This window comes from Chionomys nivalis, chromosome 20 (genome assembly GCF_950005125.1).
Source record: "Chionomys nivalis chromosome 20, mChiNiv1.1, whole genome shotgun sequence".
NCBI classification, from domain to species: domain Eukaryota; kingdom Metazoa; phylum Chordata; class Mammalia; order Rodentia; family Cricetidae; genus Chionomys; species Chionomys nivalis.
This window is the reverse complement of record NC_080105.1, coordinates 24,288,784-24,315,127: the sequence shown is the minus strand read 5'-3', so window position 1 is coordinate 24,315,127 and position 26,344 is coordinate 24,288,784. Positions and strand designations below refer to the sequence as shown.

Below are 26,344 nucleotides of genomic sequence, written 5' to 3'. Positions count from 1 at the left end.
AGAGTCCAACTTTCTTTTGATATTAGGAGCGCTGTAACACTGTATACTTTCCCAAGTCTTCCTTTGATTAAAGAACAGTCTTTCAGCTTGTTAGAGAAAAGAGAGAAATAAACATTGCTTTCCTAAATGCCATCTACTGGTGTTTTTTCTTCAGTAAAACATCTTGGGCCTTGTCCTCTACCAAAATAAAACATATATTTGTCACTGTTGGGTGAAGCGCAAGATGTGGCTCCTAAATATCAGGCATCCCACAGTCTGGCTGTCACAGAAGGGAGGGTGGGTACAGGGGAAGAGCCCCAGAAATCTCCCTAAGAGCTCAGTCTGGGAGATGAACACCGTAACACACTCTCCCGTTGGCATAACACACTAATTCAATTGCCATGTTACTACTGAGTTGTCCGGATGCTATGGCATCATCTGTACAAAGAACTGTAACGCTGTCTTCATTTAAAAATATTTACTGAGTATATAGTTATTTATTTCTTAACAGTTTAATTGTAATCTATAACTGAATTATTATCTCCTGAAATTTTCAGCAAAATTTTTTTTAAATTAGAATCTCCAGTACATTCCAACCTAAAACTACTGAAAAACAAACAACTAAAAGCAAGACTTGCATTGCAGTAACAACTCACTAATGTTAATGCAACTCTAAGATGTCCGGCATACATTAAAATATGTCATACGCTATATATTTTTAGTTATAATACTATAAAATGGAGTTCCAAGAGCTATTTAAAATGATTTCATTTTCTAAGGAAATTTATCTTGTGTTCCTGCTAAATACACTATACTTATAGAAATGTGACCACAAGCAATCAACATTCTGAGAAAAGCATTTTACTTTCTATGAAAGTCTGTTTGATTTAGCAGAAAAATCTAACAAGCTGTTTTACTTTTTATTAAGGGTATACTTCCCTGTCTAAAGCACATCCTTTTGCTGGGCGGTGGTGGTGCACGCCTTTAATCCCAGCACTTGGGAGGCAGAGGCAGATGGATCTCTGTGAGTTCGAGGCCAGCCTGGTCTACAAGAGCTAGTTCCAAGACAGTGAAACCCTGTCTCAAAAAACCAAAACCAAACCAAACCAAACCAAACCAAAACAAAAAAGAAAAAACAAGAAAGCTCACACCCTTGACCTCACAGTTTTGTAAAACTAAAGAAAACTGCAGGCTTGCAGCAATTCTAATGCTATTGAAACACACTATTTTCATCTGCCTAGCTACATAAGAGTGATATTTTAGTTGACGGTATTTCTTTCATGTGCATCTGACTTTATTTCCAATGACACAAACACCTGTATCTACAATATGTAACTCCAGCTACTTCAGAGACTTGGCAAAAGTTCAGAAAAGAAGGCGGGGAGTACCTTAAGGTACTCTGCTTTAGGTAGTCAAGAAGGCTATACAAAAAGGGAAAGTTTAAACTATCAGGTAAACATTCTTTATCCACATCTAAGATGAGATGGCAAAAATGTGAGAGATGGTGCAGCGTGGGAAGGGACAAACAGGTGGGGCTAAGAAGATGTCAAATTGTAGAGTTCATGACACAGAATATGAATGGTGCTGCATATGTGATTGGGGAGGTCTTTGAACCACTTTAAATATATTGACAATCAGAGTTGGAGGTTGATGAATATCATCCTAATGCTATACAGACGGGGAACAGAACAACAAGACACGAGCTACAGTGACAATGACAAGGTTCTAAACTAACATCTAAGGGAAAATGAGGGAAAGGAAGACTCAAGGAAGGTTCTAGATCTCTGCCATCTAATAGGGAGATCACATAAGGGGTAAAGCTTGATTAAGATAGAGTGTCAGCTTTCTGACACTGTAGTGGGTTCCCGAGTGAATCAACTCATAAACTGGGTTTATTTCACTCACAGTTTTGGTGCTGTCTGTGATTGGTCGGTCCTGTTGCTTTCCTGCTATGGAAAAGCAAAGCAGTCGGGTAGAAGCATGTGCCAAACAAAACAATATACCCCATGAGCATGAGATAAGATCAACAGGAAGAGGAGGCTGGAGTCTCACTAGTCCTTCAAATCAAGACCCTAACAATTTGAAGATGTTAACCTGTCCCTGCTTGTAAGGATTTTACCTCCTCTCAACAGTGCCACACTGGTGACAGAGTCTTCCCCATACAGACCTTTGGGGTCACCCAAACCCCTACCTACATCAGATATATTGAATGCATAGAGTAGATGGGATATCAGATGGCAAAGGTTAGAACTAATTCAAAAATGGAGAGTTAGATCAAAAAACCTGGAGAACAGTGAGAGAGAAACATTTTACATATAATTTTGAACTCTTCCACTGGCTAAAGAATAAGTAGAGAAAATGATATAAAGGATGGAAATGGGAATGAAAGAAGTGATTAAAGAAATTAAAACATTGAACAAAATAATATGAGTCAAAGATGAATATTTGAGAGGGTACATATTTCCAAGAGACCAAGTAAGATTATAATTTAAACATTTGCTTTATATTCAGGGATTAAGAGGAAGGCAGTTGTTAAACATAGTTGCTTAAGTCTAGAGTTCCACATCTAGGGAGTCTTGCACAAGAGAACCTCTTCTTTTGGGGTCTATAGTGAGTTTAAAGCTAGTCAAAATCTATGATTATAGATTTATTTATATGAGTTGTCATTTTTACCTACAATATTACGAGTAAAAACACATTCACAAATAGTATCACTTCAGTCAAAATAATATCTCAGGGCTACATTATAATCTAAGAGGAATTCTCACTAAAGATAAGCTAAACGTTGGATATCATAGCTGCTATTTGAAATGTCATATGAATATATTAATAACTGATAATGCTGATAGAAATTCAACAGCCTTAATCCCCAAAAGAATGCATAAATTTAATTGCCACTAATTCATTATTTGGCCTCAATTTAGGAAAAAAAATAGACAGAAGAAAAAAAAGAGGCTGGGGAATTCAGTGGGTAAAATACTCACCACACAAGGGTGAAGACATGAGATCAAATCCCCAGAGCCCACAGGAAACTGGGTGCAACAGCTTGTTCTGTAATCTCAGAGCTTCTATCGGGAAGTGGGGACAGAGAGTGACGAATCCTAGGAACTCCTAAGTCAATTAGCCTTCTGTATGCAGCTCTCACCAACAAATGGAGGTTTTGTCTCAAGCCTGACCTCCAGATGTGCTTCACAACATGTGTATACACACACATACACACACACACACACACACACACACCCCACTCTCACCTGCACTCACCCGCATGGATGCATGCACACAACATGAAAGTAATATTGAAATGTTCTACTATGGGAATAAAGAAGAGTAATGAGAGGAAGGAAGAGGCAAAAAAGAGGCAAAGGTTAGAACTAATTCAAAAAAATACTCAAAATTGTGTGTGTTGATAGATATGATGTATATTTGTATTAAATGTCCTTACGTAACCAGGCACATAGTGGATATACACCCATGGAAATAAACAAACAAACGAATGATTATAAATATATTGTTTTCCAGCTGCACACACACACACACACACACACACACACACGCTAACATATCCAGTAGTATGCAGTTCACTCTTTCACAGTCTTCTGAGCTTAAAAAGATATTTTTAAGCGTTTCATACAATTGGAGAAAATTCATGTTGGCATCATTTCTATCTGTTATACTGATTTTAAAACTCAGAAATAGAACTGGCCCTGTGATGCAGGCTTGTAACCTGAGCTACTTGGGGTTAGGCATAAGAATCTCAATTTTGAGACTTGCCTTAGGTTACAGAAAAGTTCAAAGCCAGCGTAGGTGATTAGTGAGACCCTATCACAAAGCAAAAGTCAAAAAGGGAGGTGTGCATTACAGAGGTAGCAAACTTGTCTATCATGTATGAAGACATAGGTTCAATCACTAATGTTGAAACAAAGCAAGTGGAAAGTGGAAATGAAAAGAAATCAGATCTAAAACCAGAGCCACAACAATTATATGTTTAGCTGAGGAACTAGTATGGTCTCACTATTTTATAGAGTATATATCATTCATCTATAAAAGAAAAATACTGAAATCTTATAAATACAACAATTTAGAAAACCAATTGCACATATTATCTTGCTAAAAGTACTTGACCAAAAATTCTAGACTTCTAAATATTAAGAAAAACAAAAATCTGTAATATTGAATGTCTTCTAATTTTTAAAATATATTAAGCAGAAAACTTGAACAAGATCATGAGGATAACAATAAAAACAGCAACGTTTGAAAGAAGATAAGATGGTCACAAAGTTAGTTGTGAAAGTTTACATATTAGGCTTTGTTTCCTCAGATAATGAGATTTAGGGAAAGAAGAGAAAAAAATAATAATTTATAATAACTTATCATTTAACATATATAATAATTAGATAAGCATTTTTATTTTGAGGTAGAAACTGATACAGACTACTAATGAATTTTGATTCAAGGTTACATTTGCAATTTAAAAACAAATATAAAATGACAAATTATTTAAAATTTTGAAATTTTATGTTATAATATGCCATTAAATTAATGTAAACATTTCAATAAAGTATATTAATATACAAGGAAGTATTAGAAATAAATGATTTGGGAAAAAGTCTGCAAGTAGTTTAAATAGAATATGATGAAAATAATTACACTCATATGTAGATATGCGCACATACACTAAAATTAAAATTAAAATAATTAGCAATTTCTGATTGTGATAAAATTTGGGAGAATAGTCCAACTATTTATAATTTCAGTGACAACTTTTCAAATCATTTCTTTATTAAAAATATTCATTAATCAATAAATATATACTACTTAGGGAAGAAATTTTGATCAACAAAACTAATTAAAGTATTGTTTTCCATACTTCTTAATTTTATATGATGGAAGTATAAAATTAACAAAACACACAAGTGTTTTATACATATATATGTTCAAATAATGGTGTGATTAATCAAAGCAATCAATACATATATAAATGTATATATGAGCTCAAATATATATCACATACATAAATAATAAAATTATTTGTAGTGGAGAAAAGTAGCCATAGCAGTATTTACAATATGAATGAAAATAGAGACACACAAAGAGTTATTCTCTAATTATATAATTCTTTTACTGCTTGTTGAAATATTTTAAAATTACAAAAATTAGAAGGAATAATTTAAATTATTTTTTTGGCTCACAAACATCAAATCTTCTTATTCCTGGTATTTATAATTCAAAATAACTACTATTCTCATGGTTACAGTTTAATAAACAGTATTTTATAATTCTCTAAATCAGTTTATTACCATACGTGTTTCTCATATGTCTGACACCTCAATGAACTTAGAAATATTCTACAAATGCAGGTATCCGGATCACATGTTTAATTCCACTGAATCAGATTGTTGTTGGGGCGTGGCAACGTATCCTCACATGATTTATTTGATTAGAAAAACAAGAGAACAAGGCCAATAGTAGAGACAATTTACCAGGAAAGGTACATCTAGTATGTTGTGAGAACAAGGATTAATTTTCTAAACTCCTGTCACTCTTGAGTTTATGCTCAACACAACATTTTATGTAAAGATTCTCGGTGTATGTCAATTCATGACGTTCGTAAAAGCTTAGAGGATAAAAATAGGTCACAATAAGCACAGTATTAGTCTACTTTGAGATCCTGGATTAGGGGGTGAGTAGAAAAGGTTAAGATTCCTAAATGGTTTTAGCTTGAACTCACAAACTCATACCTGTGTAAGTTTCAGTTTGTCAACACAGCCAGGAGTTTGTGTGTAAGGTCTAATAATCGGTATAACCCAGAAAAAGAAGACACTGATTCAAGCAGGGAGCATTGTGGATGAGATCTTTTCACTGTGCACCTAAATACAATTATTCTTATGTAAGTGTATAAATGTATTGTATGTGTGGAGTTGCATGTACGTATGTGCAGGTATGTGCATGTATGGAGTACCAGAAGACAGTCTTGGCGGTCATCCTCAGGACTGCTGCTCATCTCTTTTGAGATAAAGTCTCTCATTGGCCTGGAGCTCCCAAATTAAGCTAAAGTGCACGGTCAGTGAGTCACAGAGATCCTCCTGTGTCTACCTTAACAGTACTTGAGGCAGGCTTAAAAAAAAAAAAATCTGGGGAGTTTGTTAGAAATTCTGACTTAGCAGATACATGACCGGCTGATTTATTGTTTATCAAGCACTCAGGAAAGCTAATGCTGCTGGTCTTAGTAAATGGGTTATAGATGCCATTTAGTACCCAAGCAGATGACAAGCCTAGACTTTAAATTTTTAACTGAGGGTAGCCATAATCTATGCTTTAGATATAACTTCACAAAGCATCTTAATTCTAATATTCTTAATGACTAATTGTAAGTGTGTTAGCTATGCAAATTTCTGCACCGAGCCGTGCACTGGGTTGAAGGACCATATTGTAGTCACAAAAGACTTCCATGCGAAACTTTGATAGCATTAATTTACAAGCAAATCAACAAGTTACAATAATTGTGAAAAGGAAGCTTTTAATTAGTATTTTTAGTAAACAGTTTTATGTGATGAGATAAAATAAGTATACTGTTTGTTAGATACAACCATTATTTTAGGAATATATACGTGATTTAAATCTTAACTATTCAAAATGGGTCAACACTGGAAGAATTACAATGAGGAAATAATATTGGAAGTACACATTGCAACTCTTGAGAGGGAATGAAGAACGCTAGGAACCCAGAACCCGAGGGGTTCAAGACCAGGCTTCCATTGCTAAATTTGAGAGCCAGTCTGAATGTCTTTGGTCCTCACCCATGGGATAACCATGTTCTAGAAATCCTTGCATCTTAAATTCTGAAATGATTCCTTCAAATCCGTTTTCATATTTCCATCTAAGAAAAATACAAGCTAGAAGGGTGAGGTGGCTTGTGCCTGTAAACCCAACACTCTAGAGGCTCAAGCAGGAGGATTGCTATGAGTTACAGGCCAGCCGGGGCTCCAGAGCAAGATGTAGGCCAACCTGGACTCCAGAGTGAGTTGCAGGCCATTTTTACTGACGATGTGAAAGTCTATCTCTAAGCAAAACAAACAAAACACTCCGTAATTATATTTTTATTGGGATTTACTCAAATATATATTGAAAACAAGGAATTAAATGTAAGCTATTACTAAGCAACTACTCAATTTTCAAGACTCTACATGCAGATATTTTATGAGAAAATGAAAGCCATTTTGTTCCACATCTAACGTGAGTGTTCTGTGTAATAAGAATTACTTTCCACTTTCCAATTGCAAAGTGACTTTTCTGCATGTTATAATATGACATGTAGCTTGTTGGATATGAAATTTCCTGGAAAATTAACAATGTTAATAATTTCAGGTGCCAAGAATTTGAAATAGGTAAACTGTAAACCTGTGTTCCAGGAAAGCTACTTAAGGAACTCCGCTTTGAACTCCCCATCTCCCAGCATCTGAATCTATCAAGCAAGCACTAGATGTTCTAACATCCTCATGGATGTCTCTTCTGCCAGGATTACCTGCCCATGAAGTTTATCTGACAACCCTGACAAAGCAAATGATACTGATGAACTATCTCCTATAGTTGAAGATTTATAATTACTGCCAGTCTCTGTGTTGCTGGGTTTTATAAATTGGAATGCAGAACTCCAGGAATTTGGAGATAGCCTAACACGGCATACTCTAAGTATCTGTAAGGTTATGAAAACAACATATATAATTGCAAACAGAAGCACTATTTCACAGAGCTCCTGGTAGGACTGCGTGGAAAGGACCAGCTGTGACTCTGAATTCAGAATGTCCCTTCGCCCTTCTTTTTGGCAAAATCCAGCAAATTTTTAAATGGCTGAATTTCCCTTCGATGTTTCTAAAAATGACCATGGGATTTTCTTTCTCCATTTATGTTTCCAACCAGCTTCAGCCAGCACATGGGATGGTGTTAGTAGGCAGTGGGAAGCAGTATGACACAGTCCTGGACAGGCCTGGCACATGGAAGTCACATCACAAGGGTTAACAGTTCTCAGTGCCTGATCTGTGACCTTTGACCCTGAAGATGAGAGCTCTCTGAAACTTCTCTAGTGATCAATACCTGCAGGTTCTATTCCTCCAGCGCTGGCTACTCTAGAACTTTCAGCTGAGCTTTCCATTATCAGTGGTTGCTGCCAGAATTAAAGATGTCTGCCTCTGCCTCAAAACGCTTGGAAGTCAGAGCACCCAGGGGGTTGTTCAGGAACTAGAGTATCAAGTGTGGTTAGGATCAGGGAGGCATGGGCTGCCCCTCCCCATCAGCAGCAGGGTCCATGGAGTGGATAGTTTGTGCCATCCCTAGGGGCTTCACCCTGCCTTTTCTTTAGCTGTCAAGCAGTGACTGCTGGCATACTGTGCTAGGAAGCTGTCCCTGGGGCTAGGAGGTTCAGTGTTATGGAGCCCTTGCTTGGTATCAGACAGGCAGCACTACAATGACTTTAATAGACTTAACAGATAATGATGCTTTACAGCTTCACAGCACACAAGGAGTGGTGGGTCCTTCTTGGAACTCTTAAATAATGCCAGATGAGAAATCAGTTTCCCTCTAGGTTTTGTTTCTATAGCAGAATCTCTAGGGGAATGTCAACAATTCTCCTCAGGCATTCGTTTGTAATGGCTTGCTCTCAGATCTCAAAGGCACAGTCTCATTAACAGTGGAAGAGTAATGGCTGTGATAGTACCAAAGGGCAACAACATATAGTCGCAGGCATTGGAAGTGCCTTCTAAGACAAACGAGAAAGCATGACTAATAAATTCATAAGAAGCTCTTTTTTATCTCCTAATAAGGTTTATTTTAAAATAAAATATTCTAGTTGGGTGGTGATAGCACATGCCTTTAATCCAGGCACTCAGGAGGCAGAGACAGGTGGATCTCTGTGAATTTGAGGCCAGCCTGGTCTACTGAGCAAGTTCCAGAACAGGCTCCAAAGCTACAAAAACAAACAAACAAAAAATTCTGCATAGGCCATTCATCTATGAAAATACTGAAAGTCACCTAACTAACATTTCTTTCTTCCATGCATAGACACAGCATCAGCATGAATGACCAACTAAACTGGTTATCCAAATAATAATAACTACTGATATTCTTTCTGTATAGACCAGATTTTAACTAAATCAGGAATATGGGAAGAAAATGCTAATCCTCCAAATTAATGGAGCTTTCATTTTAGTCTTCATTACAATGCTTCAGAAAATTAAGTTAAGTTAGAGAATTTATACATCTTATTAGCAATGACACAGTAACCATTCATGTTGACCTTGTATGGCTCAGCAAGTTAAAAGAAACAAAACACACAGGCAAACAAACACAAAACATGTTATATTCTTCTCAGAGTGGTTCAAAGAACACTCTTGCCTCATCTCTGCTCAGACTAAGGGTTTCAAAGTCACTTACAGAAAACAATAACAAAGTCAGTCTATCTCTAGTCATCTTAGAGAAGCTCAACCTGAAAAAATTAATTTTAAGTGAATTCATTTATAGCTTTCTATGCATAATATTATTATATATTGTGACCAAAGTGTGACTTTAGAATTCCAATATACCAATTTTAAATTATAAAATTAAAAGAATGAGCATTTTTAAAGTCAATTATGTGTAATATTTCCCCCAGATGTCTATGATTCTTTAAAAATTTCTTTTAAAATCAACATAAGAGTATGTTGGATCAATATAAATTAAAAATCCAACTAGTCTTGATATGTTTGTGTGCTTGTGTGTGCTTATGTATGTATGTTTATAGAGTACACTCAGAAACATGTTTTTCCTTTTATGAGTTTCTTTCGAAATAGATCATTATTTGATTTCAATTTAGAAACCTTCCCAAGCACTCTTAATTTAATGTCCCCAAACTACCATGCGTTGGATCTAATCTACATGGGAAGTAGAAAAAGACAAGATCTCCTGAGTAAATTGGGAGCGTGGGGATCATGGCAGAAGGTATAAGGGGAGGAGGAGGAAGAAGAGGGAGCAGAGAAAAATATATAGCTCAATCAAAACAACAGAAACTACTATGTGTTACATTAATCCATAGATTATCCATTAAATCAAGTTTTCCACATTTTCTGAAATTGACAACTTTTCAGAGTCACTTAAGTTAATCAGACGATCCCAGATTCCTGCCTTCCAATACAGAATTGTTATCAGGGCCTGGCACATTCAGGCAGCTGCAGCAGCCCCTCGGAGAACAGAGGAATAATCTTTCCATACATGTTACAATCTCTAGTATGACAGTGTTAGGTTCTCCCCATGTGAAATGATAAGACAATTTATGAGCCAACCAAAATGTATAATATTGAGTTCAAGCTTTTAAATCCTCATAAATTTTCTTGCATGTGACTAGCTTTTGATTATTGCAACCCAGAAATGATATTATAATGCTAAAACTGGCAATTACAATGTAATATTATTGATTTTTAAATTGAGTATTTCACGTCTCTTAAGCAATAAATGTGTGTTTGTGTTCGTAGTTTTCTTTGGAGGAGAGTTATTTTGAATAAACTAGAAATACAACATATCTTCAAATCTTTCTTAAAAACATTTATGTGAAATAAATGTGACTTATGTTTGATATATGTGCCAACTTTTTAGTGTATTTCATTTTAATTGATTTTAAAAAGCATCAATTTTGCTACTATGAATATCTGGGTGCAAAAAAAATGTATATATGGGGAACAAGAGAAGAAAGTATTTTCATGATTCCCTCAATATGCAATAATCTTTCCTCAGGTTTAGTATTGCCCATTTATTATAGCAGAGTTCTTCTCCAAAGTTTTCTTGGTACAAACATTTCAAAGAGAGAAGGTAATCTATGCAAGTGTGTCTGGCACCTTGACGGAGTAACATTCTAGGCTCGAGACATCGGTATGCTTAAACTTAGAAATAAAATCAACGTGTCTAGAAACAACCACAGCTTCGATGCAGGAAAAAATTCACACACATGACTGTTGAGTTCTTACTGTATCTTCTAATACTCTGTTGTATGGTTGCAAAACTCTGGGGATTAGCCGGTTAAGCACCACAGTTTGCACAGAGCCCTAGTCTGCGACCTCAGAGTGCTGGTTTCTAAGCAGAAGCCAACTCCTTCAAACATCACCCTCTTCCACCGGACGCTGACCGGAGTCGTATACTTTGTCACCCCACCGGGACCCTTACCTGGAGGAGGCGGCAGCTGCAGGTGTGGGCAACTGGACAACGGCAGGTGCTGAAGCGGGAACGGCCAGAGGGAACGCCCCTGCCCGCGCACCCGCCACGCCCTCCTCGCCACCCACTCAGCTCTCAGGGGCGGGGCGGCCCTGAGCATCCCGGAGCCTGAGGCGGAGTCCGCCCACCCTCCACAGTGCAGGGTGGGGCCGACAGCACTCTGGTTCCCGCCCCCGAATAGCACGTGATAAGCAAGCGCGCATCTGATTGGAGCTCCTGGTGCAGCGAGGCGGAAATCTCTGCTGACCTCTGGAAACCAGGCTGAGAGCGAGTTGGTTACCTAGCAACGGGGCTGCTGTTCAGAAGATGCAATTCCTAAGCACTGGGGCAAAGCTTCAAGCAAAGCCTCTCCGAAGAGGTTTTAAAAAGTAGGGCAGACAGACTGTAACCCACCAGCGTTGTCACCAACTAATATTCCACAAAATTTATATTGTATATAAAAATGGGTCGAATGAACAAGAAACAAAGCACCTGGCTTCTACATTAGTCTTGAACCATTGCTCGGAATGTGAGTGTAGAATGCTCTCTGTCCTGCTTTTCCTACTCTCTGATTGGCTCAAGTGGCCCCATGGACCACATTGGCGAGTGAGATTGTTTTGATTAGCCCGGCTGCGTGCAGTTAATATGAGTGTCCATACAGTGAGCAAAATATGTTTCCCCTGTGGACTCTTGTGAACTGCAAATGCTTGCTTTTGTTACTCTTTTAATTAGGGTCTACATATTTCTGAAATAGCTTCTTTAATTAGGTCCTTTAGTCAATACATGGGAGGAAACAGGCCTTCATGTACTTGAAAATGACCTTTAAAAGCGCAGTATTCACTACAAAGGGAGTAAGCAGATGTTCAGAATCAATGCGAGTGGCCACGGCAAAGGAACATTGATGCAGGCTGCCGCAAATAGTGTGTTCCACCGTGGAAATAGTTAGCAAACTTTTTGTAGCCACAGAACAAAAGTCAGAAATCAACGCATTTGTCAGATGCGTTGTTGGGAACATCAAATAAGCAGGTTACACAAAGCTGAGAAATTTAATAGATGCTGTCTAGAGACATGATTAGCCTTTGTATAGGAGAAGCTAGTGGTCTGCTAATTTAATGCATTCGAAAAGTTTTACATAATAGTGAAAGGAATTTTTTTTTTCATCAGATACCAGACAATGAACAGCTACTAAAGGGAGTAAGTGGTCCCAAATAATTTTGGCTATGCATCTTTTTCCAACTCTCTAAAATCATGAGAGTTCTAATTAGTTAATCAGTCTACAGTGCTTTCTACAAAACTGATTTTTTTTCAGAGGACCTCAGCTTACAGAATGCAATTCATTGTAACATTTAGAGTTTCAATCATATGCCAAATTCTGAATAATCATCTAGCCTTCCATGATAAATTGTTGGGAAATAATTCTTATTCACCTTCCTAATACATTTTCCTGTTATTTTCTTCCAACACATTCTCTAGAGGTACTGTTCTCTTGGGGCCACTTATACTATATTTGTAAATCAAAATTTGCTTAAAAGTAGGCTCTCCCAGTAGAAAATGAATTTGCTAAATGTTGATATTGTTTCTTACAGCTGTTTGCCCTACATCATAACGAAGTAACTAATAATATCAGGTCTATAGTGTTTGATGAATGAACGAGTGACTGAAAACTAAACGACACACAATATACCTGAAAACGATAAGAATTAATACATAGAAAATTATGTGTTAAACCCTAAATTAGTTATGCAATGATGCTATGAGTTGATTTCAGCAGATGGAGTTTTGGAGAAAAGTTTTTTTTTTTTCCAGATTATCCAGGAAACAGAAACAAATAGGATTTAGTTAGACAGCAAATGAGATGGACAAACTGTGCTATAGGACAGCACTGGGAAAGGACACCGTGAATTCAACTAATTTTGTCTTGCTTGTCTTCTTTGTGTGAGGAAAGGATTGCTATCCACAGACACAAAAGGGTCCAGGGATGGTGGAATGAAAAACAAAGCTATAAAAAAAAAATTAGGAGAGATACAGAGATCAGTACGAGGTCAAACATTAATCTCTTGCGGCCAAGAGAATCCAATAGTTTTAGGTAGGATTTCTATTGCTGTGAAGAGACACCAAATAATTTTAATATATATAATTGGAGAAGGCTTACATTTTCAGAGGTTTGGGGTTTTGTCCATTATCATCATGGCAGGAAGCATGGCAGTGTGCAATCAGACATGGTGCTGGAGGAGCTGAGAATTCTACATTTTGATCTGTAAGCAACAGGAAGTAGGTTGAGTGTCACACTGAGCCTAGTTAGAGCAAAGGGGGGACCTCAAAGCCCACTCCCACAATGATACACTTCCTCCAACAAGGCCAACCTACTCTAACAAGGTCACACCTCCTAATGATGACATTCTCTGAGCTTATGTTGGTCAATTACATTCAAACTCCATGATTAAAATTTGTAAAATAGTAATAATAAAATTAATAAAAACTGAGCTTTTTTCTTAAGGAATAATATCTTGAAGGTTGTATATAAGGACCCAGAGGGATAAAAGACATGCTTGATTAGGGAGAAAAAAAGGCATGTTGGTTGTCTGGGCTAATACAATGAAAACAAGAATGACAATGACATTCCTATGGAAAAAAAATGCTGCAAGCATTGGCTTATCTTCCAAGTGGAGAGCTGAGTGCTTGATAATGGACCTGACGAGGGAAAAAAAAAAAAAAACTTTCCATGTAAGAAAATATACTGAATGAGTTATCCACATGCAGCAATTTATAGCTGTGCACTCACTTTTTAAAGACAAAGAAAATACTGATGCTTGAAAATGATTATCAAATATGTGGACAGATTCACTCATGTGTCTATGAACACCACACACATTGCACATATGTGGGTGCCAGAGGACAACTCTGTGGATACCTGTGGAAGCTGATTTTTTTTCCTTCTGCTCTGTGAATCCTGGGAATTGAAGTCTGGCGGTCTGCTTTGGTGTCAGGCAGCTGTGCTGTTTGTCTAGCAGTTCGGTTCAGTAGTTTTTAAGTAGGAGATTTAAACAATTACAACCAGAGTTAGATACAGAGGAACATGATCTCATCTCTAAAGGAAGGGTGGCTTAACTCTGCTCCACAGTCTTTTCTTCACCTCGTGTTCAATCTGATGTTCCCATGCACCGGGAGGAATGTGTCAGTTACTCGGGGTGACTGACATCTTCTGAGTCATTATTAGCTCTTGCCATTGCAAGTGCGTGGAGCTCCTCAGCATTAAAACGTGCATGAATGTGCTCACATGGTACAAAAGGGAAAAGAGAAGTTTAGACATCTGCTTCCAGAAACTATACCAGGAATCATTTTGCTATGAAAACAAAGCAAGATGTTGCTGGGTCTGGGAGTCCCATATGGAGCAATTTGTTGAAAATATTTCAGAAGACTTTGAGTCCCTAGATACGGCCATTTTTGTTGAAAACTGGCTGCCAGCACGTGTTTTTAATACAAGGTTTATGTCTTTAAATGACACCAGATTGTATGAAAGTTATTTTTTCAGGTTTTTTTAATGCTAAAAATATAATGGTAAGCAAAAATCCAGTCTTCACAAAAATCTGTTCGGAGTATTGCTAATTCCCTTTGGGTATGCTTTTTAGAGTTGTTACACACTGAGCCTCAGGGCATTGCCTCTGCTGCCATGGTACTCTCAGTTCATAGAATTCTCGCCAGAAAGAATGTCTCCAGAAATCTATTATAGAATATGAATCCAGAATATTGCCTTATATTTTTCATGATAGTAAAATTTAAAATGATAGATTTTGTTACATAGATCTTCTTTTTTTCTTTTTTTCTTCTTCTTTTTCTATTTATTTATTTGATTTTTTGTTTGTTTGTTTTGTTTTTTGAGAGAGAGTTTCTCCACTTAGCCCTGACTGTCTTGGAACTCACACTGTAGACTAGACTGGCCTCTGCCTCCTGAGTGGAGGGATTAAAAGCACATGCCCCATCACCTGGAATTTTCTTTCAAGAAGTATAGCAAGCTGTGGTTTCTAGAGGCAAGGTCTTTTTACACAGCCTAGACTTACCTCAAACTTCAAACACATATGCTGTGATAACAGGTATCTTCTACCACATCCATCAAAATGTGTTAAATTAGGAGAAATTGTGTCGTCTTTTTTTGCATGGTATTCTTTACACAATGGGTTACATGTTCCCTATCGTCATAGAATACTAATCCAAATTTTCTTTCAGAGAAATTGAATTACCAATTAAAAATATTTTCCCCAGTTGTAAAGTGTGGTTTAAATAATTAAGGTACTAAGGAAGTTATTCAACATCTATCAAATATTGATATTTCACTTCAACAAATATCAAGATGTTTAACTTTACATTTGATTAATTGATAGTTATGTTAACTTTCTAAAGTTTGCATCGAATACAATGTGTATTTAAAGTAGAAAACTAGACAATAATCTTAAAACAAAAGTCCTTAGAGACTGGGCTGGTTAATTTTTACCGGTTTGACACAAACCTAGTCATCTTGGAAGAGAGCCACATTTGAGGAATTATCTTCATCACATTAGACTACTGCCATGTATGCAGGACAGTTTTTGTTTGACTCATACATTGGGAAGACCCAGCCCACTGTGGGTAGTGCCATTCCTGGGACGGTGGTCCTTCCTGGGTAATGCAAGAAAGCAAGCTGAGCAAGCCATTGAGAGCAAGCTAATAAGAACTGTTCTTCCATGGTTTCTGCTTCACTTCCTGTTTTGGCCTCAGTGGACGATAGTCCATCATTTGGAAGTGTAAGATGGAATAGTCTTTATTGCTCAAGTTGCTTTTGGTCGGTGTTTTATCTCAACAGAGAAGCCAAACAGACAGAACAGAGACAAATTTCTAAGTATTGTCTAAATCATTAATTGCTAGAGCATCCTACTTATTATTATTATTATTATTATTATTATTATTATTATGCAATGGAATTTTCCAATTAGTTCTTGAAAGACATTGGTCAAATTTTGAAGTTTGTAGGCCAGGGTGGTGCCTCACACTTGTGATCCCAATGCTAGGGAGATTGAAGCAGGTAGTCTCATATCTGGGTCTAGCATGGACTATGGAGTAGGTTCTAGGACAGTTTTGCATACAGTGTGAAAACCCGTCTCCAAAAATTACTTTTGAGAGGATTTTCTCATTAAATCAATATAACTTCTCCACGTTTATAAGCATTTTATGGATCAGAATGATATGACAAATAGTTAAAGGAAAATTCAAAACCATATAAGCTCATATTATATGAATATACTTTAATAATAAAATATAGAGAATATTAATTTAAAACAGTTCTTCAGGATACATATTTTAGTGTTTATTAAAGATTAAAGTAAATTTGCATACTAATGAGACAGATGCACCTGTTTAGTCTTCCCATAAATAACTAAATCGCAGCAAAATATTGACACTGCAGGACACAGAGCATCTTTAAGGATTTTCAGAATATTGGAAAATATTCTTATTTGGTTATGGAAAATGCTGAGAATGCCACTTTATTTAGTACAGAATGACAGAAGTATGTTTGGGACCATTTTAAAAGTTGTTGGACATTGTGTCCTAATTTAAAGCCAAAATTCATTCAAGAATTTTACAATTTTATTTACAATGTACATTGGTCATACTTATCTTGCTTATCCCTTCCACTCCTCCATGGCCCCTTCTCCTCAACAATCCCCCCATACACTCTCATTTCTTTTTAACTCTATTGTCTTTGTGTGACTTATTGTGTATAATTAGAGTTGCTTTCATGGGTTTCAATGAGGACTTATTTTTTTTCAAAAAACGGCAGCTTATCAACATCTATACCACTGAGGAATATGGCTCCCAGCTCCCTCTGCAATCTTTAACTGCCTGTTGCTACCTGGGGGAAGAAGTGGGTCCTCATGAGACATTCCAGTGCAGGGCAAGGTCAGTGATGTCTTTCCTCCCCTAGCAGCCTACATAACATCTTTCAGGCCAATAAAGAAAGTCGGTGGGGAGGAAGCTTCCAGGTCAGCTCAGTTTGATTTCTCTTTGTTCTGCAACCAAAGTGTGTGGTCTCTTCAGCAACAGAGTTTTGTCATTTAGTTATGGTGAGCAGCAAATCGCAATGGCAATACCATGTATTGTTTTGAGGTTTCTGGGGGACTCGCTGAAGAGCAACCCCATAGGTTGATACACACGCGCACACGCGCGCACACGCACACACACAAACACACACGTATGTATGTTTAAATGTATGTGTGTATATGTATTTCAACACACATACAGCCATCATACTCAGTGTGTACATTGTTACTTGTATGTGTGTCTGGGGCTCTGAATTTAGTTCTGGGTAATCAATTGATAGCTTATCAACTGGCAGAGGTGAATCCGCCCATCTTTGCTTTTAAATGAACAGAACTAGTGGGAGGTAATAGCAGGAAACTTACATGAAGCAAAAATTTTTAATCTTTGGGACAAAGATTTAAAATTTCACCAACCCTGCTTGATGAGACACTAAGAGCTGACCTCCTGCCCTTATATTAGTGGTTTCCTAGGGAAAATAGATTATGAGAAGGCCACTGAAGGACTATTCTGAGAGTTACAGATCTTAGGCTACAAAATGTCAGATAAGAAAGTCCAACATTTTTTTAAATTTAAAAGTTTTTTTTTTTTATTTTACAGTTCCCCAACCCTCCTCTTCTCCTGCTCCCCACCACCTTTCACCCACCACATCCCCATCTACTCCACAGAAAGAGTAAGGCTTCTCATGGGGAATCTACAAGGTATAGAACATTAAGTTGAGGCAGGACCAAGCCCCTCCCCACTGTATGGCCTCTGAACAAGATAACCCTCCATAGGGAATGGAAAGCCCAACTTTATACATCAGAATTTATGTATCTCAACTCACAGCTAAGGGGAAGCAAAAGTAGCCTCTCTCAGAATAGGAGTGTTGCCATCCTCCAGATTCCAACTCCAAAGACTGAGAGACAGGTTTGAATATTCCTAGGTGAAGCTAAGTATTGCTGCCTCTGGATATCAGAGTTTGTAGAACTAGCAAGGTCTCTATACATCAGCACAAAATGGAGTACCAAACCTCTAATCTGACCTGAGATTAAACAAAAGACAGTACAATAGATGTTTTAACTCAAACTTTGGGGTTGTGGAAATGTCCAGTGGTATACCTGTCCAAACTATTGGAATTTTTAGCCACAGGATGGCCCACTTGTCTAAGAGCTATGGAAACTACTGCTAGTTTAATAATAATAATAAAAGCAAGCAAATTAAGACTGGGTCAAGAACTTATACTCACAGCACTCCATGACATAGATAAGGCTGTCCTCAGAGCAGCATGAGAAATGCTGTCTGTCTAATGACTGTGTTGTAATGGTCTGCTCTGTCCCTTTAAGAGGCAAGCCATGGCCACTCTTTCCCCTGTCCACTGATCTTCAGCTTTCAGCAAGAGTCCCTTCTTTTTTTTTCATCTCTCCCCAAAGAGGTTCTTCTGCTTTGCTCCATTCTCCCCCTTCTCTCCTTACCCCATCTCCCCTTCCCTTCCATAACCCACTAAATAAATATCCAACCTCCCTCTGCATGGTTTGCCTATCCATGTTTCTGTCTCTCACCCGCCACATGGCTTCAGGCCTAGGACCAGCTGCCTTTGGAGACCTGGGGCATGGTCTCATGTTGTACCCATCTGTCTGTCTCTCCTTGTAGGACTTGTTGCCACTCGTGGCCTACTGCGGACACTTGGGGATCTGTGCCAGTCCCTGCCTGGGACTGGCTGCCCTAGGGACCTGCTGCCCACTGCTTGGGGACCTGCAGCGTTTCTGCCACTGCAGCCACTTGGGGATCCGCAGCATTTTTACTTAATCTATTACATGTATGACCCAATATCAGGCCCTACTCCTAGCCCACTCTGGAGTCCAGGTTGAGAAATTCACCACTGTCAATGTGGATACCCTCTTGTCTGATGACTCAGATGCTCCTCAATGACTATCATGAGATGAAAGCTAAAACCATGAGATGTACATGGGAGTTCCTGTACTTACTTCATTGGGAGCAATCAGGGCCCAAGTCAGGTTCCTCAGCCTAGAGAAAAGAGCTGATTGATCTGACCTTGGCTCTCAGGTGGGGAAAAGTTGTAGGCCCATATTTCTACACGGTATGGCAGCCAGGCTATCGAACTATAGTTCCCCACCTGAGGTGGTCACATAACCTTTCAGATAGGCTGTCACTAACCTAACAAAAGGTCAGGATGTTGCTCTGCTCTTTCTTTGTAATTTGGAGGATGCCTGAAAAGAAATGCTAATTTAGCCTATGTGACAGAGCTAGCATACAGACCAGGAAGACATGATAGCAAGCACAGGTAGATGTGGACATGACTAAAAGTCATTTACCTGGTTACCTAGAAAACAGAATGCTAATGTATTTTCCCTCAGTTTATGTTTTGATATATAAGGCTGTTTAGAGAATAAACGAGGAATTCTTCAGCATGTGAACTCAGGATTTCATGAGGGATCACTGAGAATCTCCCTCCTGATAAAGCCGTGTGAGTTGTGTCTTTATTCCCGCACCTCCATGCCAGTCCGGAGAGAGAGAGTTTATGTTGGGGTCTGGTCCAGAGAAATAATGGAGGGTCTGGGCTAGCACCAGACCCTGACAGAAAGTCTGGCAACATATACAGGAACCATCTACTGGCCATATCTACAGTGTTATTTATAGAGAAAGAGGGCTTCTCATCACTGGGAAAAATGAATATTAAAAAATCTTGGCCCTCTTCAAGGTCACTTGGCTTTCCCTACAAATTGCTGTACTTCACTGATGGGATTCTGACTTGGATGCTCAGCAAACAGCCCTGAGACCAGTGGGGCCTACTGATACTCTGATGACATATTATGACCTAATGCTGCCTCCTACTTTATGGTAGAGAAGAAATAGACAGTTCAAAGTTGCAGGGTGACAAAGGACCCCAGAAGGAAAGACCATTCTTCCAGAAAAAAACTGACAGCCTCTGGTAACTAACCCACATCAGGCTACTCATCTGGTATCTACAAAACATTCTGAGCTGTTCAGGCCAAGGTATGTTATACCTAGACTAGATAGCAACAGCTGAGTGCAGGATGTCTCAGCCAAGGGCCAGATTTGTGCTCAAGGGAATCTAAACAGAGAGCCTTTACCCAGAAAGGGATCCAAAAGAGAGACCAATACTCTGCCGAACTCTGGGAAAACTGACTTCACCAAGTTCTGGCCTGCTGAGGGAGACCAGCTTCGACTAAAATCCCACTTACCAGGGTAGGCACATAAGGATTAGAGAAGTAGTAAAGAGCACAAAGACATGAGTGAAAATAATGAAACAGAAAATATAGGACAGTACCAGCAGGGAGTTCCAGTGAATCCTGAAATTCCTTCATTTAATTTTCCATACACTTTATAACCCAATACAACAGGAGGAAGAAGACAAAAGACTGAATTGACATGACACAAAGGGCAACTAGAGCAGTTATTTGCTTCAGTATTTTGTATCATCAAGCCATAAATCCTTGAAAAAAACATTCTATCATTTAGGCAGTGAACCACCTTAGATCAAGTATCCTGAAGGTGGCCACTCCCAAGTAGTTATGTAGACAGGTCAATGAGGACACAGAGGTACTAAGATAGCAGTCATCCCTTGTGGACATGATCCAACAAAACCAGAAACACTTAACCTCCCTTCTCAAAAGGTAAAGAAAACTGTCTGACTTTGGGGGGGAACCTGTTGTTTCTATGTTAATTGATTAGGAGTTATTAAAAAAAATCTCATCACGACTTAGACAGAGAGAGAGAGAGAGAGAGACAGAGAAATCAGATAATTGGCACCGGTCTCTGTTCTCTTGCCCCTCCCCAACCTGACTAAGTAACTGCTTTGCTGTCAGCACTGACTAGGCCTTTAATTGTTGGGGGAGGGTACTCATTTGTTTCCTGGTCACTTGGCCAATAAAAGCAATACATAGAAGGACTTCTCACAGCATTTAATTCTCATTGTGATTGGATTAACAATGGAGCCCTGCATCTTAACCTAAAATAGGATGAGTCCATGATATGACTCATTCACTAAGACCAGTGGGAACATAATAGGGCCTCAGACCTTAGGAGGCCTCCAGACCTTAGCACAGCTGACTCTATGAAGTGCCATTCAGGCAGTAAAACCTAGCATGTAGACCACCACTTAACAATGAAAACAAGACTTAGTCCATTAAAGTCCACAGTGATGGGAAAGTCTCTAAATGTACTAACCTTGTGTTTTGACTTATGCAGTTCTGCTTCTGGGTTACTGTTCTTTTAACTGTAATATGTCAACCCAGGACATGGCTTGTATGCTTAAAAACTCCCCCTAAGAAAGGCTTGGGGCCACAATGGGCTCCTGAACACCAAGAATATTCAATGGCCAGCTAGTAAAGACTTTCTTTTAGCTTATACCCGTGTCTGAGCAGTCTTCCTGGTGAATACACCACAGCATGCCAAAAATCTGTTGCATATAACTGCATAGGTTTATATATGGGATCTCTATTCTGTTTGACTTTCTCTTTTACTCCAATACCAAGTTGGTTTATAAAAAGAAATTTGAAATTAATTTAAAATTTATTGAAAGAAATACTAGGAGGGGAGTTTCGTTTAGGCTCACAGTGTAGAGGGATAAAGTACATCATTATGGCAGGGAATGAGGCAACAACATACTCACATCTGGCTGGATCAGACCAGAAGTAGAACTAGATCCTGAAATCTCAAGTCCCATTCCACAGTGACACACTTCCTCCAGGTAGGTACCACCTACTATACGTACACAATCTTCCAAAACACAGCCACCAGCTGGGGAGGAATGCGTAAAACCATGAGTCTGGGGAGGTTTATTTACTTCACATCCACTGACATCCTGAGATACAGGGTCCCGAAAGAATCAACACATTCTTAGCATATGGAAAAAATCGAAAGAACACTTAAAGGTGGGTACATGATACTTGTGTGGTCATGATTGTAAATTAGAATCATCTAATAGCTACCAATATGTTATAAGAAGATTTTGGCCTACTTATTACCTACTGTTCTTCCAAAGAGTCTTTTTAACTTTTAGTAATTCTTTTTAATAGTTGTCATTTAAAAATTTAAAAGTAATTTCCAGCAGATAGTTTTTGATAGGGCAAGGAGCTAGAAACAGGGAGTGAAGACTCTTACTAGTGTGAAAAGTATTAAATTTTGTATAGTAAAAATCACGGCTACTCTTTGCTTGGCCAAAGGATATAGCTTAAAACAATATTTCTGATATTATCTGAGCAAATTTATTTATGTCTTATCTTGGATATTTCTAGCTTTCCTAATGATTTTAAAATGTGAAGCAGTTCTCATTCGCCACTAGATGGCACTATTGCCTCCACAGAAGCCTGAGCACAGAGGCTGATTTCTAGTATGCGTGTTTGGGAAAGGGAAGTCCTGCCAGTCATGCTTCCTGTTTAAACCTTTCATTTCATCTTCTTGTTTATTCATTTAGTTCTAAATTGTTGTTTTTCACAACCTTGAAATCATGTAGTAGTTACTAAAATGCAGGGAAGTCCAAGTATTAGCCCTCCTTCTTCAAGAGGGTGTCTTGCCCTGGGCTAGTAGGTTGCTCCTAAGTCCTGCAGTTCGCCTTCTTGGCTGTTCTTATTCTCTCCTATGCCACCCCTTTGCCACCAATGGTTAGACAAATAAGCAGAATTACTCTGGTGAGATGCTGTTCTGTCTGCCAAAGCTGTGGTAATGGGAAAGTACAGAACACCCACAGATCAGGTGAGTTTTCAATTTATTCACATTCTCCCCTAGTGCTAAAGGATGCATTGGACTTCCCAAAAGAACTTCTATAACAAAAGAACTTCATGCAATGGGGAATATCTTCACACTAAATGCAAAATATGTGTTTTATTACCATTCAAATTCTAAGCATCAAAAAACCCCCAAAAACATTAAGTTAAATTTATTTTTGCAATGTAAAATTTCCTAAAGAGTACTCCTAGTCTTGTAGTTTTTCCATCAGTAATTGGTACGTTGTGAAGTTATTTTCATCTTGTAATGGATTGAATAAAAAGGGTTGCCTTCTGCTCATATATTTGAATGCTTAGACATCAGGGAGTGGCACTACTTGAGAAGGATTAGGAAGTGTGGCCTTGTTACAGTTGATGCAACTTTGTTAGAGTAAGTGAAGCTTTGTTTAGAGGAAGTGCGTCATTGGGGATGGGCTTTGAAGTTCAAAAATTGAAGCCAAGCCCAGTGTCTCACTCTGGGGATCCAGACATTGAACTTTCAGCTATTTCTCTCTTTCTGCTGCTGGCATCTGAATGTAGAACTCTCAACGACTTCTTCAGTACCACATCTGCCAACATGCTACCTTGCTCTTCACCACGAGGATACTGGACTGTAAACAAGCCCCAATTAGATGTTCCTATTATAAGAGTTTCTGTTGTCATGGTGTCTCTTTATAACAATAGAACAATAACCAAGACGCTTCTCCCTATAGACTCTCTACTCACTATGGAAGGACTCCACCCATTATCAACAAAGCTTATTTTGTCTCAGAATCCGTCCTTGTCTTCTTAGCAGAATGGGTGTCCTAAATAGAAAAAAAAAAAAATAAAGGCATTCTAAAATACCACCTTTGTAAGTTTTGAGGACAAAGGAGGCAGAAAGAGTAAAGGGAGGGTCTATTCTGGCAAAGGTAGTCTCTTAGTGTAAACTTCTGCCATTTCTCGTTCATAATAAGAACCTTAGTAGAGTGGGGTGATAGTAGCACATGATTTAATCCTATCACTTGGGAAGCAGAGGCAGGCAGATCTCTGAGTTCAAGGCAAGCAAGGTCTACAGAGTAAGTTCCAGAGCAGCCAGGGCTACACAGAGAAATGCTGTCTTGGAAAACCACAAAAACAAAAACAAAAACAACAACAACAACAACAAAACCAAATAACAGAACCTCAATAGAAATAAATAATCTTGGTCTTTTCCATTCAAGGTCTTCTGGTACTGTCTTTGAACTATGCTTCTTTCTTTGCTGTCAAATGAGACACTGAGAAAATAAACAGAAGAGCAACAAACACACTCTGGAGACAGGTATCAATTAGCACAGTCTGTGTAACTTAAATTGACATTACCAATATGTCAGGCTATGTCTAGCCAATAAATAGCATTGTATTTAACTGAAAGGCTTAGAATGTTTATTTTAAAAACATTTCAGTAGGCTCTGTTTTAGTTTTGTGAACATTTTGCAGATGTTGGAGCAGAAGAAAAAAGGTCCCTAACTTCTCGCCCTATTCTTGTCCACGGCTTCTCTCAGAACAAGCAAAAAGTAACCAAGCTACTTTACTATTATAAACTTAGTAATCTTCCTACTAAATAGACAGCTGTCACGATACACCTTTACCTGTTCTTAGCCTCCCTTCTCCATTCAACACTCTAATTATTTTAGCTTTTCTATGCAAATCATAGCCGAGCCATGGTCAATATAGAACTGGGATTCCAATGATGTCATCAGCTGGGCTACACAGTCACTGATGCTCTGCCTAAGGCAGAAGGCTTTATGGCTAGTCGCTGGAAGTAGAAGCACGAAATGAAAATGGGAATCCAGTGAAAACACTAGTCATGGCCGAGAAGACTCCAGTCAGCATTTCCAATGAGACCATATCAGACCACAACACAGACCTGACTTATCTTGGAACCCCTCTACAAAGCCACTTCTTCCCTCCAAGTATTCAAAACTGTATGCCAGCTGTATTACCTACCGTATATTGTTGGTTAGAGAAACAAAAGCAAAAACTGGTCATCTCCTATACTACCACCAATAACTTACCATTATCTGGGTTATATACCACTTTCTATATTTTATTAAAATAGCACCCCACATCATTTGTACTTTTAAAAAATATCCTTGTGGCACTTTAAAACTGGCAAACTTTTAGCTTTGGAGATTCTGACATTACACTCTCTTTCCAATGCAACGATAATTCCTTTTATATATTAAAATATACGTTCTATATCATTGAAAGTAATCAAAAGATTGATGAAATTGTTTTGACATCTAGAAATTTGAAACTCACTGTTGTTTGGGGAGGAATGGAGAGTATGTTGTAAATCAATTGAAAACAAGAAAATGGCTATGGAGTGAGCAAAGATGTCTATTCTTGTCAAGAGATGGGGGCAAAATCAGCAAGCTATGATATGCATGTTTTAGTAAGGGTCGATAGACCATGTGCTAGTTTAACTGGGACATGCTTGAACACTATTGACAACTGACTTAGCATTGTTGCCATGTAGCCATTTCAGCTGTCCTCAGGAGTGGCAATCTGTGGCATCAGTGTTAGCTGTAATATTGAACACAATAGATAAACAATCATGAATTTTCTGTATTGATTATTTCCAAAATCAGCTCTTGGTACTAGCTTACAGATATAGCCAGATTTTCCCAGGGGAAAAATGATTGATTTACTTAAGAGCTGGAGGATCTAATTTATAAAATTATTTATAATGAGAACTACATTGGGAAAAGCTAGAGTAACCTCTTGCTTATTTTGGAGACATCACAAAATGCACTGGTTTTAATCGACTTTCACTTCGTACTGTCATGTTTACTTACTCCTCCTTGATTTCACTGACCTCTTGACTAATGAGTGTGATATAAGCCTGTGCTTGGTTCTGAGATAATAAACTCTGAAAGACCAATTTGCTAGGTTCATGAATGCCACAGTCTAATGGAAACCCTGAAAAACAACTCTAACACAGTGTGATAAGTGTTCTATTAAAATCAGAGTGTGGAGTTTTAGAAATAGAAATCTATTTGAGAAATTGGGATGCCTCCATAGAAAAATAAATGTCTGGTCAAACGAAATATCATTATTTTACAAATGTTTTAATTAAATGACTGAGCAAAAGAAACATAAAATAGCACTTTAAAAATGCAATTGTAATTTATTTTATGTTAATAGAAAATATGATATTGATCCCTTTGCTCTCAACACTTAACTTCAGACGTTGTGCTCCCATAGGTACTCTCTTCCATATTGTTGGGGTACTTCCTTTACCTTTTCACCCCTCTCCCATTCTCACACTGGGAGACTTAATGTGGTACACAGAGGAACACACTAATATCTAAAGCCCTGGAGTACATGTTATC

The 26,344-nt window shown here is 38.2% G+C and overlaps 1 protein-coding gene across 1 annotated transcript in view; it reads right to left on the bottom strand.

The window, feature by feature from the left end:
• The window catches only part of Wdr17 (WD repeat domain 17), a 76,936-nt gene extending 65,678 nt beyond the window's left edge, over positions 1–11,258 (bottom strand). The window contains 1 exon segment of the mRNA XM_057752843.1: positions 11,164–11,258. The gene's annotated coding sequence lies outside the window, so the exon portion shown is untranslated.
• Between the last annotated feature and the right edge of the window lie 15,086 nt (positions 11,259–26,344).